General features: G+C 44.6%; 1 protein-coding gene across 1 annotated transcript in view; it reads left to right on the top strand.

The window, feature by feature from the left end:
- The window catches only part of EPHA8 (EPH receptor A8), a 144,174-nt gene that overhangs the window by 16,045 nt on the left and 114,891 nt on the right, over window positions 1-13,238 (top strand). The window lies entirely within an intron of this gene.

The following is a 13,238-nucleotide window of genomic DNA, read 5'->3' as shown; positions in this document are numbered from 1 at the left end:
TGGTCCCTGGTCAAAGTAGTGCCTGGTCAAAGTGGTCTCTGGTCAAGTGGTCCTTGGTCAAAGTGGCCCCTGATCAAAGTAGTCCCTGGTCAAAGTGGTTCCTGGTCAAGTGGTCCCTGGTCCATTGGTTCCTGTTTAAGTGGTCCCTGGTCAAAGTGTCCCTGGTCAAGGTGGTCCCTGGACAAGTGGTCCCTGATCAAAGTGGTACCTTGTCAAAGTGGTCCTTGGTCAAAGTGGTCCTTGATCAAAGTGGTTCTTGGTCAAAGTGGTCCCTGGTCAAATTGGTTCCTAGTCCAGTGGTTCCTGGTCAAAATGGTCCTTGATCAAAGTAGTGCCTGGTCAAAGTGGTCCCTGGTCAAGTGGTCCTTGGTCAAATTGGTCCCTGGTAAAGTGGTCCCTGATTAAAGTGGTCCCTGGTCAAAATGGTCCTTGATCAAAGTGGTGCCTGGTCATGGTGGTTTCTGGTCAAAGTGGTCCCTGATCAAAGTAGTCCCTGGTCAAAGTGGCCCCTGGTCTAGTGGCCCCTGGTCAAGTGGTCCCTGGTCAAAGTGGTCCCTGGTCAAAGTGGTCCCTGGTCAAGTGGTCCCTGATTAAAGTGGTCCCTGGTCAAAGTGGTCCCTTGTCAATTGGTCCCTAGTCAAGTGGTCCTTGATCAAACTGGTCCTTGATCAAACTGGTCCCTTGTCAAAGTGGTCTCTGAGTAAAGTGGTCCCTGGTCAAAGTAGTGCCTGGTCAAGTTGGTCCCTGGTCAAGTGGTCGCTGGTCAAGTGGTCCTTGATCAAAGTGGTCCCTGGTCAAAGTGGTCCCTAGTCAAGTGGTCCTTGACCAAATTGGTCCCTTGTCAAAGTGGTCCCTGAGCAAAGTGATCCCTGGTCAAAGTAGTGCCTAGTCAAGTGGTCACTGGTCAAGTGGTCCTTGATCAAAGCGGTCCCTGGTCAAGTAGTCCCTGGTCAAAGTGGTCCCTGGTCTAGTGGTTCCTGGTCTAGTGGTCTCGGGTGAAGTGGTCTCTGGTCAAGTGGTCTCGGGTGAAGTGGTCTCTGGTCAAGTGGTCCCTGGTCAAATGGTCTTTGGTCAAGTGGTTCCTGGTCAAGTGGTCCCTGGTCAAGTGGTTTTTGGTCAAGTGGTCCTTAGTCTAAGTGGTACCTAGTCAAAGTGGTCTTTGGTCAAAGTGGGCCCTGGAAAGAAATGGCTGGGAACAACTGCTATATACAAAAGTCAGTATATGTATATCCGTTTGTCTGCCTGTACCAGAAAGGCTGTTGCTAGGCATAGTGGCCTTGTGGCATGTCACTTGAGTGGTTGTTTCTAGTCTAAAGAGTAACTTCCGAATTTAGGATTGGCCGTGAATCGATCCGACGAGCAGATCAAAAAATGCAACGCTCGACAAAAGGACGTTTCTTTTGCCTCCCTCTCTTTCCTCCTGAGCTTAAACCGCCGCCATATCTACGATTTGCATCTTGATCCCTTTATAATACGGTTCCCTTTCCTTCTTGATAAAAAATAATAACCCAAATCTCGTGTTGACTTTCGTTTAAAACGGTTAGCGGCATCCGGAATGCAGATAATATAATCAAACTGACTCGCCGCTGCATTAATTGCAATGTCCTCGTTTTCATCTTGCTGGGGGACCTTGTTTCAATGACATGGGAAGGGAGGGAAGCAACCAGCAATGAGAATAAGCTGCGACATTCGTGTCCGAAATAGGAACCTTACACCAGAGGCGGCCCTAGGTAATTTTCAACAGTAAGCAAACAGTATTTTGGTGCCCCCCCCAACCAATCATTGATATATATTTTCTGTTTGTCGTGGGAGTTCTGTGTGCCACAACCAACCAATCATTGATATATATTTTCTGTTTCTTGTGGGAGTTCTGTGTGCCATATTTGGTTCAATTCCGTCATTGGTGGAGTTCAGAATGCTCTTTGATTGTAGGTGAACTATACATCCCAGTAACTGCACTTGCCACACTTGCTCCCTTGCCTGGCCCGCTTTGGGTCCGGAGGCGTGCCTGAAGACACCGGCGTGTGCACCAAAAGTCACCTCTTCTCCTGACTTTCTCCTCAGCCATTGGGACTGAGAGAGAGAGAGAGAGAGAGAGAGAGAGAGGTGGAGATGCCCACCTTTCCTGAAGGTAGGAGCAAAAACAAAGGAGGGAGCGGAGGTGGGAGATACCTCCAGCCGGAGGGGCTCTCTCTCTCTCTCTCTCTCTTTCTCCTTCCTTCCTTCCTTCTCTTTCCTTCCACCCTTCCCCCTCTCTTTCTCCTTCCTTCCTTCCATACTTCCCTTTTGCCTTTCCTCCTCTTTTTCCTTCCTCTCTCCATTCCCTTCCACCCATTCATCCTTCCCTCTCCCTTTCTCCTTCCTTTCTTCCCTCTTCTCCTGACTTTCTCTTCAGCCATTGGGACCGAGAGAGAGAGAGAGAGAAAGAGAGGTGGAGATACCCACCTTTCCTGAAGGTAGGTGCAAAAGCAAAGGAGGGAGCAGAGGTGGGAGATACCTCCAGCTGGAAGGGCTCTCTCTCTCTCTCTCTCTCTCGGTCCCAATGGCTGAAGAGAAAGTCAGGAGAAGAGGGAAGAAAGGAAGGAGAAAGGGAGAGGGAAGGATGAATGGGTGGAAGGGAATGGAGAGAGGAAGGAAAGAGAGAAGGAAAGGCAAAAGGGAAGGATGGAAGGAAGGAAGGAGAAAGAGAGAGGGAAGGGTGGAAGGGTGGAAGGAAAGAGAAGGAAAGAGAAGGAAGGAAGGAAGGAAGGAAGGAAGGAAGGAAGGAAGGAAGGAGAAAGAGAGAGGGAAGGATGCAAGGGTAGAAGGAAAGGCAAAAGGGAGGGAGGGAGGAAAGGAAGGAAGGAAGAAGGAAGGAAGGAGAAAGAGAGAGGGAAGGATGGAAGGGTGGAAGGGAATGGAAAGAGGGAGGAAAGAGAGAAGGAAGGAAAGGCAAAAGGGAAGGAAGGAAGGAAGGAAGGAGAAAGAGAGAGGGAAGGGTGGAAGGGTGGAAGGAAAAAGAGAAGGAAATTCAAAAGGGAGAGGGAAGGAGGGCAGGAAGGAAGGAGAGAGCAAGAGAAGGGAGGGAGGATGGACGGAGGGAGGAAAGGGAGAAGGAAGGAAAGACGAAAGGGAGGAAAGGAAGGAGAAAGAGAGAGGGAAGGATAGAAGGGTGGAAGGGAATGGAAAGAGGGAGGAAAGAGAGAAGGAAGGAAAGGCAAAAGGGAAGGGAGAGAGGGTGGGAGGAAGAAAGGAAGGGAGGGAGGAAGGAAGGAAGGAAGGAAGGAAGGAAGGAAGGAAGGAAGGAAGGAAGGAGAAAGAGAGAGAAGGGTGGAAGGGTGGAAGGAAAGAGAGAAGGAAGGAAAGAGAAGGAAGGAAGGAAGGAAAGAGAAGGAAGGAAGGAAGGAGAAAGATAGAGGGAAGGGTGGAAGGAAAGAGGGAAGGAAAGGCAAAAGGGAGGGAAGGAAGGAAGGAGGGAAGGGAGGGAGGAGAAGAGAGGGAAGGGTGGAAGGATTGAGAGAAGGAAGGAAAGGCAAAAGGGAAGGAAGGGAAGGTGGAAGGAAAGAGAGAAGGAAAGGCAAAAAGGAAGGAAGGAGAAAGAGAGAGGGAAGGGTGGAAGGGTGGAAGGAGAAGGAAAGGCAAAAGGGAGGGAAGGAAGGAAGGAGGGAAGGGAGGGAGAAGAAAGAGAGAGGGAAGGGTGGAAGGAAAGAGAGAAGGAAGGAAAGGCAAAAGGGGAGGTAGGGAGGGAGGAAGGAAAAAGAGAAGGAAAGGCAAAAAGGAAGGAAAGAAGGAAGGAAGGAAGGAAGGAAGGAAGGAAGGAAGGAAAGGAGAAAAAGAGAGGGAAGGGTGGAAGGGTGGAAGGAAAGAGAGAAGGAAGGAAAGGCAAAAGGGAAGGAAGGAAGGGTGGAAGGAAAGAGAGAAGGAAAGGCAAAAAGGAAGGAAGGAAGGAAGGAAGGAAGGAAGGAAGGAAGGAAAGGAAAGGAGAAAAAGAGAGGGAAGAGTGGAAGGAAAGAGAGAAGGAAGGAAAGGCAAAGGGGAAGGAAGGAAGGAAGGAAGGAAGGAAGGAAGGAAGGAAGGAAGGAGAAGGAGAAAGAGAAAGAGAAAGAGAGAGGGAAGGACGGAAGGGTGGAAGGAAAGAGAGAAGGAAGGAAAGGCAAAAGGGAAGGAAGGAAGGGTGGAAGGAAAGAGAAAGAGAGAGGGAAGGATGGAAGGGTGGAAGGGAATGGAAAGAGGGAGGAAAGAGAGAAGGAAGGAAAGGCAAAAGGGAAGGGAGGGTGGGAGGAAGGAAGGAAGGAAGGAAGGAAGGAAGGAAGGAAGGAGAAAGAGAGAGGGAAGGATGGAAGGGTGGAAGGAAAGAGAGAAGGAAGGAAAGGCAAAGGGGAAGGAAGGAAGGAAGGAAGGAAGGAAGGAAGGAAGGAAGGAAGGAAGGAGAAAGCTCTGATAATAATAATAATAATAATAATAATAATAATAATAATAATAATAATAATAGAATCCTAGAATTTGAAGAGACCCAAAAGGCCATCCAGTCGAATCCCCTTCTACCAGGCAGGAAGTTGTTGTTGTTGTTGTTGTTGTTTCCCGTTTATTCTCTCCCCAACGGAGACTCAAAGCATTTTACGTTAAGGACATTTGAAATCATTCACACAGAATGAAACATTAATGCTATTAAATTAAACATTATCAACGGAAATCCTTCCATGTTGGTGGTGACATGGCTTTTTGAGAAGCACGCATCGTTTTGTGACGTTGTAACAATGACGTGAATGGGTACACAACATATCCCATCATTTAAATACAGATTTAATGTATATTTAAAAATATACGGCGTATCATTTGTCAGATATAATAGCAAACATTCCCAAGATTTTTTGGGGTCATTTCTCATCACGTCAGCGGCGTCACGCGATACACCTACACACGGCACAACCGACACATTAATGTGTTGTGACAAACAGTTCAGAAAGCTCCAATTAATAATTCATTATTCTTTTCTGATTTAATCCATATAGTGCACAATGCGAAAGTTGTGTCTTTTCACTTTGAGATTGAGGCAGCACGAATGGCCATCTGTTGGGAGAGCTTGGATGGTGTCTTCCTGCCTGGCAGAAGGACTAGATGGAACTTTTGGTCTCTCCCAATTCTATTATTATTAGTATTATTATTATTATTAGCAGAGTGTGAATGGCCATTAGGCTTGGGCGATCAAGAAAAAAATTGGTTCTAAACTCGTTTCGTTTCTAGGGTGCGCTAGCGTTTCGAAATTCTGAGGACTTCCGAAATTTAAGATTTCGAAATTTCCGAAATTTCGTAAATTACGAATCGATTCGTTAATGGTGGATGCGATTGCGCAATATGCTAAAAAAACCTCCAGAAACAAACAACTAATATTATATTATATTATATTATGATATATTATATTATATTATAATATTATTATATTATATAGTATTATAATATATATATATATATAATATAATAATTTATTATATTATATTATATATAATATTATTATATTATATTATATTATTATTATATTAGTATATATTATTATTTTATTATATATTATATATTATTATATTATATTATAATATATTATGTATATTATATTATATTATATTATATTATACAATTATAATATAATATAATAATAATATAGTAATATAATATATAATAATATAATATAATATACAATACAATGCACCAGACATATGAAAATAATTACGAAATAATTACAAAAATTGGAAAAAATTGTTTCGATTCTTAATTACTCCTCACACTATTCCTGCATGGCTCGATATTGGATCGTAAGCGAATTTAAATACGAATCAATAACGAATTACGAAATTAACGAACTGGATCGCCCAAGCCTAATGGCCATCTGTTGGGAGAGCTTGGATGGTGTCTTCCTGCCTGGCAGAAGGAATAGATGGCCCTTTTGATCTCTCCCAATTCTATTATTATTATTATTATTATCATTATTATTATTAGCAGAGTTCGAATGGCCATCTGTTGGGAGAGCTTGGGTGGTGTCTTCCTGCCTGGCAGAAGGACTAGATGGCCCTTTTGGTCTCTCCCAATTCTATTATTATTATTATTATTATTATTATTATTAGAGTTCGAATGGCCATCTGTTGGGAGAGCTTGGATGGTGATCTCTCCCAATTCTATTATTATTATTATTATTATTAGCAGAGTTCGAATGGCCATCTGTTAGGAGAGCTTGGATGGTGATCTCTCCCAATTCTATTATTATTATTATTATTATTATTATTATTATTATTAGCAGAGTTTGAATGGCCATCTGTTAGGAGAGCTTGGATGGTGATCTCTCCCAATTCCATTATTATTATTATTATTATTATTATTATTATTAGCAGAGTTCGAATGGCCATCTGTTGGGAAAGCTTGGATGGTGATCTCTCCCAATTCTATTATTATTATTATTATTATTATTAGCAGAGTTCGAATGGCCGTCTGTTGGGAGAGCTTGGGTGGTGATCTCTCCCAATTCTATTATTATTATTATTATTATTATTATTATTATCAGAGTTCGAATGGCCGTCTGTTGGGAGAGCTTGGATGGTGATCTCTCCCAATTCTATTATTATTATTATTATTATTATTATTATTATTAGCAGAGTTCGAATGGCCGTCTGTTGGGAGAGCTTGGATGGTGATCTCTCCCAATTCTATTATTATTATTATTATTATTATTATTATCTGAGTTCGAATGGCCGTCTGTTGGGAGAGCTTGGATGGTGATCTCTCCCAATTCTATTATTATTATTATTATTATTATTATTATTATTAGCAGAGTTCGAATGGCCGTCTGTTGGGAGAGCTTGGGTGGTGATCTCTCCCAATTCTATTATTATTATTATTATTATTATTATTATTATCAGAGTTCGAATGGCCATCTGTTGGGAGAGCTTGGATGGTGATCTCTCCCAATTCTATTATTATTATTATTATTATTATTATTATTAGCAGAGTTCGAATGGCCGTCTGTTGGGAGAGCTTGGATGGTGATCTCTCCCAATTCTATTATTATTATTATTATTATTATTATTAGCAGAGTTCGAATGGCCGTCTGTTGGGAGAGCTTGGATGGTGATCTCTCCCAATTCTATTATTATTGTTATTATTATTATTAGCAGAGTTCGAATGGCCATCTGTTGGGAGAGCTTGGATGGTGATCTCTCCCAATTCTATTATTATTGTTATTATTATTATTATTAGCAGAGTTCGAATGGCCATCTGTTGGGAGAGCTTGGATGGTGATCTCTCCCAATTCTATTATTATTGTTATTATTATTATTATTAGCAGAGTTCGAATGGCCATCTGTTGGGAGAGCTTGGATGGTGATCTCTCCCAATTCTATTATTATTGTTATTATTATTATTAGCAGAGTTCGAATGGCCATCTGTTGGGAGAGCTTGGATGGTGATCTCTCCCAATTCTATTATTATTATTATTATTATTATTATTATCAGAGTTCGAATGGCCATCTGTTGGGAGAGCTTGGATGGTGATCTCTCCCAATTCTATTATTATTATTATTATTATTATCAGAGTTCGAATGGCCATCTGTTGGGAGAGCTTGGATGGTGATCTCTCCCAATTCTATTATTATTATTATTATTATTATCAGAGTTCGAATGGCCATCTGTTGGGAGAGCTTGGATGGTGATCTCTCCCAATTCTATTATTATTATTATTATTATTATTATTATTACTAGCTTGGGGACCCGGCGCTGCCCGGGTTATTTGAGAAAGGAATTGTGTATCAAGGTTGGTCTTTATCAGTTATGTATATGGCTCGCAGTGGTCTCAGGAAGTTAGTGAAGGTACTGCGAGTCCCATCATCTGTGGTCCATCCTCCTCCAAACTGCACCAGAATGGACAGTGGGTCGTGGGGGCTCTGTGTGCCAAGTTTGGTCTTGATCAGTCATTGGATGAGGGTCGCAGTGGTCTCAGAAAGTGAGTTTATGTACTGCAAGTCCCATCCTCCATAGTCTGTTCTCCCCCAAACCTCACCAGAATGTTGAGTTGGCCAAGGGGGCTCTCTGTGCCATGTTTGGTCTTTCTTGGTATTTGGATAAGTGTCGCTGTGGTTTCAGGAAGAGAGTGAAGGTACTGGAAGTCCCATCATCCATCGTACGTCCTCCTCCAAACAGCATCGGGATGTAGAGTGGGTCATGCGGGCTCTGTGTGCCAAGTGTGGTCTTGATCGGACATTAGATGAGGGTTGCAGCAGTCTTGGGAAGGGAGTGGAGGTACTTGAAGTCCCATCATCCATTGTCTGTCCTCCTCGAAAGTGCACCAGGTTGTAGAGTGGTTCACGGGGACTCTGTGTGCCAAGTTTGGTCTTGATCAGTCATTGGATGAGGGTCGCAGTGGTCTCAGGAAGTGAGTGAAATGACTGCAAGTCCCATCATCCATTGTCAAATTCTTCCAAACCGCACCAGGATGTAGAATGGGTCATGTGGGCTCTCTGTGTAAATTGTGGTCCTGATCCATCATTGTTGGCAGTTGTAATGGTCTTAGGAAGGGAGTGCAGGTATTGCAAGTCCCATCGTCCATGGTGCATCCTCCTCCAAACTGCACCAGGATGTAGAGTGCATCATGGAGACTCAGCGTGCCAAGTTTGGTCTTTAACGGTAATTGGATGAGGGTTGCAGTGGTCTCAAGAATTGAGCAAAGGTACTGCAAGTCCCATAATCCATGGTCCATCCCTGGCCAAACCACACCAGGACGTAAAGTGGGTCATGAGAGGTCTATGTGCCAAGTTTGGTCCTGATCAGACTTTGAATGGGCATCTGTTGGGAGAGCTTGGATGCTATCGTCCTGCCTGGCAGAAGGGCTAGATGGCCCTTATGATCTTTCCCAATTCTATTATTATTAATGCTAGCCGTCCCCTGCCAGGTGTTGCTGTTGGTTTCTAATATATGTGATTTCTTTATGCTTGTGGGTAAACAGTATTTCTTGTTGTTTCTTTGTCAATGGTGATGTGGAGATTTATTTATTTAAATGTGTTAAATAAATAAATAAAATAGCATAGTCAAATTTAAGACTACGACCACGGATAACGGGGTCCGTGCCCGGCGAACAACGAATGGATTCAATTGTGCAACTGAAGTGATGTCATGAATGACTCTTATTATTTATTATTTTATTATTTATTATTTATTTATTTATTAACTGCACTTGTAGACCGCCGTTCTCAGCCCTAGGGCGACTCACGGCGGTGTACAACATATAAAAGCACTTTACAATAAGGCAATTACACAAACAACAACAACATCACTATTAACACTACAATTACACTAAATCATTCGCGACGTCTCATCGTAGAATCACAATCCAATCTCGTTTTCCATATTCTGTTCCAATCGTCATTGCCAATTGTCGTAGCACTTAATCAAACGCCTTCTCAAAGAACCACGTCTTTAGTCTCTTACGGAATGTCATGAGGGAGGGCACCTGTCTGATGTCTACAGGGAAGGTGCTCCATAGCCGGGGGGCCACCACCGAGAAGGCCCTATCCCTCGTCCCCGGCAGGCGGGATCGAGAGAAGGGCCTCCCCAGACGATCTCAAAGTCCTCGTGGGCTCATAGGCCGAGATGCGGTTAGACAGGTATTTTGGGCCGGAACCGTTTAGGGCTTTGTAGGCCAACACCAGCACCTTGAATTGGGCCCGGTAGCAGATCGGCAGCCAATGGAGCTGGGACAACAGAGGAGTTGTGTGCTCCCTGCGTCCCGCTCCTGTTAGTAACATGGCTGCCGCGCGCTGGACTAGCTGGAGCTTCCGGGCCGTCTTCAAGGGCAGCCCCACGTAGAGAGCGTTGCAGTAGTCAAGGCGGGATGTGATCAGAGCGTGTACTACCGTGGCCAAGTCAGACTTCCCGAGGTACAGGCGCAGCTGGCGCACGAGCCTGAGCTGTGCAAATGCTCAAACAAACAGGCAACTCCTAGAATCATAGAATCAAAGAGTTGGAAGAGACCTCATGGGCCATCCAATCCAACCCCATTCTGCCAAGAAGCAGGAATATTGCATTCAAATCACCCCTGACAGATGGCCATCCAGCCTCTGTTTAAAAGCTTCCAGAGAAGGAGCCTCCACCACACTCCGGGGCAGAGAGTTCCACTGCTGAATGGTAGGGCTGGGCGGTTTCGTTCGTTAATTTCGTAATTCGTTATTAATTTGTTATTTTTTTGATAACGAAGCAATATTGAACCATTCAGGAGCAACTAAAAAACGAAACGTCTTCAAGGGCAGCCCCACGTAGAGAGCGTTGCAGTAGTCAAGGCGGGATGTGACCAGAGCGTGTACTACCGTGGCCAAGTCAGACTTCCCGAGGTGCGGGCGCAGCTGGCGCACGAGCCTAAGTTGTGCGAATGCTCCCCTGGTCACCGCCGAGACCTGGGGTTCCAGGCTCAGCGATGAATCCAGGATCACTCCCAAGCTGCGAACCTGCGCCTTCAGGGGGAGTGCGACCCCATCCAACACAGGCTGTAACCCTATACTCTGCTCGGCCTTGCGACTGACCAGGAGTACCTCTGTCTTGTCTGGATTCAATTTCAATTTGTTCGCCCTCATCCAGACCGTCACAGCAGCCAAGCACCGGTTCAGGACCTGAACAGCCTCCTTAGTAGCAGGTGGGAAGGAGTGACAGAGTTGGACATCATCTGCGTACAGATGACACTGCACCCCGAAACTCTTCAATAACTTTGCAGGATAGGTTCTGGTTTGCGTACTCTGGAACATGCAACATATTATTGTCCTTCTTTAATGGTCCCTTTCCAATCTATGGTATTATCTGTTGCTGGGAGAGATCATCCGGAGTTTCGGGGTGCGGTGTCATCTGTACGCAGATGATGTCCAACTCTGTCACTCCTTTCCACCTGCTACTAAGGAGGCTGTCCAGGTCCTGAGCCGGTGCTTGGCCACTGTGGTGGTCTGGATGAAGGCGAACAAATTGAAACTGAATCCAGACAAGACAGAGGTCCTCCTGGTCAGTCGCAAGGCCGAACAGGGCATAGGGTTACAGCCTGTGTTAGACGGGGTCGCACTCCCCCTGAAGACGCAGGTTCGCAGTTTGGGTGTGACCCTGGACTCATCGCTGAGCCTGGAACCCCAGGTCTCGGCGGTGACCAGGGGAGCATTTGCACAGCTAAAGCTTGTGCGCCAGCTGCGTCCGTACCTTGGGAAGTCTGACTTGGCCACGGTAGTCCACGCTCTGGTTACATCCTGCCTAGACTACTGCAATGCTCTCTACGTGGGGTTGCCTTTGAAGACAGCTCGGAAGCTTCAACTAGTCCAACGCTCGGCAGCCAATGATCCTAAGACCCGTCGCAAACTCTGTTCCTGCGGGAGAAAACCTTGCTAGCACGTCCCTGACGTCACGAGACTCCGCCTCTCGCCCCGCCCCTTTCTCCACCCCTTTCTCCGTGCGAGAGTGGTTTTTCCTGTGCTAGGGCAGCATTGCCAGCGTACTCTCTCAGTTGGCAGAATTCAACTGAGAGAGAACGCTGGCAATGCTGCCCTAGCAAAGGAAAAACCAGTGTTTTTCTTCTCTAGCACGGAGAAAGGGGCGGAGAGAGAGGCGCAGGCTCATGACGTCAGGGACGTGCTAGCAAGGTTTGCTCCCGCAGGAACAGAGTTTGCGACGGCTCTAACAGGAGCGGGACGCAGGGAGCATACAACCCCCCTGTTGCGCCAACTCCACTGGCTACCGATTTGCTTCCGGGCTCAATTCAAAGTGCTGGCGTTGGCCTTTAAAGCCCTAACTGGTTCCGGCCCAAGCTACTAGGGCTGGGCGGTTTCGTTCGTTAATTTCGTAATTCGTTATTAATTCGTATTTAAATTAGCTTACGATCCGATATTGAGCCATGCAGGAGCAATTAAAAATCAAAACAAATTTTTCAATTTATTTTGTAATGGTTTCGTAATTGTTTCGAAATTGTTTCGAAATTGTTTCGAAATTGTTTCGAAATTGTTTCGAAATTATTTCCGTATGTCTGGTGCAAGTTTTAGGGTTGTTTGTTTTATCAGTGATAAAAAAATAAATTATCACACCAACAGTCAACAACAGAGGGAGAGGGAAGCTTCAGAAGTTCTCCCTGTCCCATTTGGAGGGTTTTTTAGCGTATTGCGCAATCGCGTCCGCCATTAACGAATCAATACGAAATTTACAAAATTTCGTAAATAACGAAATTTTTTAAAAGAAAAATTCGGAATTCTTTTAAAAAACAAAACGCAATGGACCCCCTAAAAACGAAACGAGTTTAGAAACAAATTTTTCCGTTGTTACCCAGGCCTATTGTTTATATGTGATTTATATTAATTGTATCATTTTTTGTTTATTGCTTTTCTGTTTTAACTGATGTGTTGTTGGGCTTGGCCTCATGTAAGCCGCTCCGAGTCCCTTGGGGAGATGGTGGCGGGGTATAAATAAAGGTTTAATAATAATAATAATAATAATAATAATAATAATAAAAACTTATCTACCCAATCTTTCCCATTTTCCTTTACCAATTTGCTAAACGTAGTTTTAATAGTCTGATTTGCCCTTTCCACTTTTCCTGAACTTTGTGGTCTATCGTGAAAGCCGCTCGTTTCTGTGTCTCTCGTCCTGCCTTTTTTTTTTGCCTTTATAAACAAGCAGAAAAACCTCTCTGGAGAACATTTGGCACAGCCCTTGGCCTCAAAGTGCTCTTCCCAGCACTTTCCTCTTATTTGCAGGGCCGCTCTTGCATGCAAGGCGCACGGAGATCTCCTCCCTCCTTCCTCTGACTTCACAATCTCTTGCAGCTGTGAAAGGATTGTGTTTGTCGGTAATGAAGAGCAAGCCATCCCCAGAATGTGAAACGAGGCCAGTGCCAAGTCAGAGCAGGGCTGAAGATCCTTGGCATGAACTTGAAACAGACTGTGGGAAAGAGGAACAAGACGATACGGGTCTGGGGTGTTGTTTTGTGCTTTCCAGACTCTATGGCCATGTTCTAGCAGCATTTTGTCCTATAGAAGCAACCGCTGCTAGGACATGGCCATATATAACAGAGTAGAGGATTTATTTGAAAATAAAATCCCACCAAAATATAACAAGTTGAAGGACACCGCAATGAGTCGCCATTAGGCTGAGAATTGCGGTATATAAGCGAAGTAATAAATAAATAAAATAAATAAATAAAACTAGCAGCTCAGAGAACTTCTAACTGTGCTAAGACTCAAAAGAGACATGCACAAGAAGTGGAA

The sequence above is a fragment of the Anolis sagrei genome, chromosome 13 (genome assembly GCF_037176765.1).
Source record: "Anolis sagrei isolate rAnoSag1 chromosome 13, rAnoSag1.mat, whole genome shotgun sequence".
Taxonomy (NCBI): Eukaryota; Metazoa; Chordata; class Lepidosauria; order Squamata; family Dactyloidae; genus Anolis; species Anolis sagrei.
This window is presented reverse-complemented; position numbering and strand designations above follow the sequence as displayed.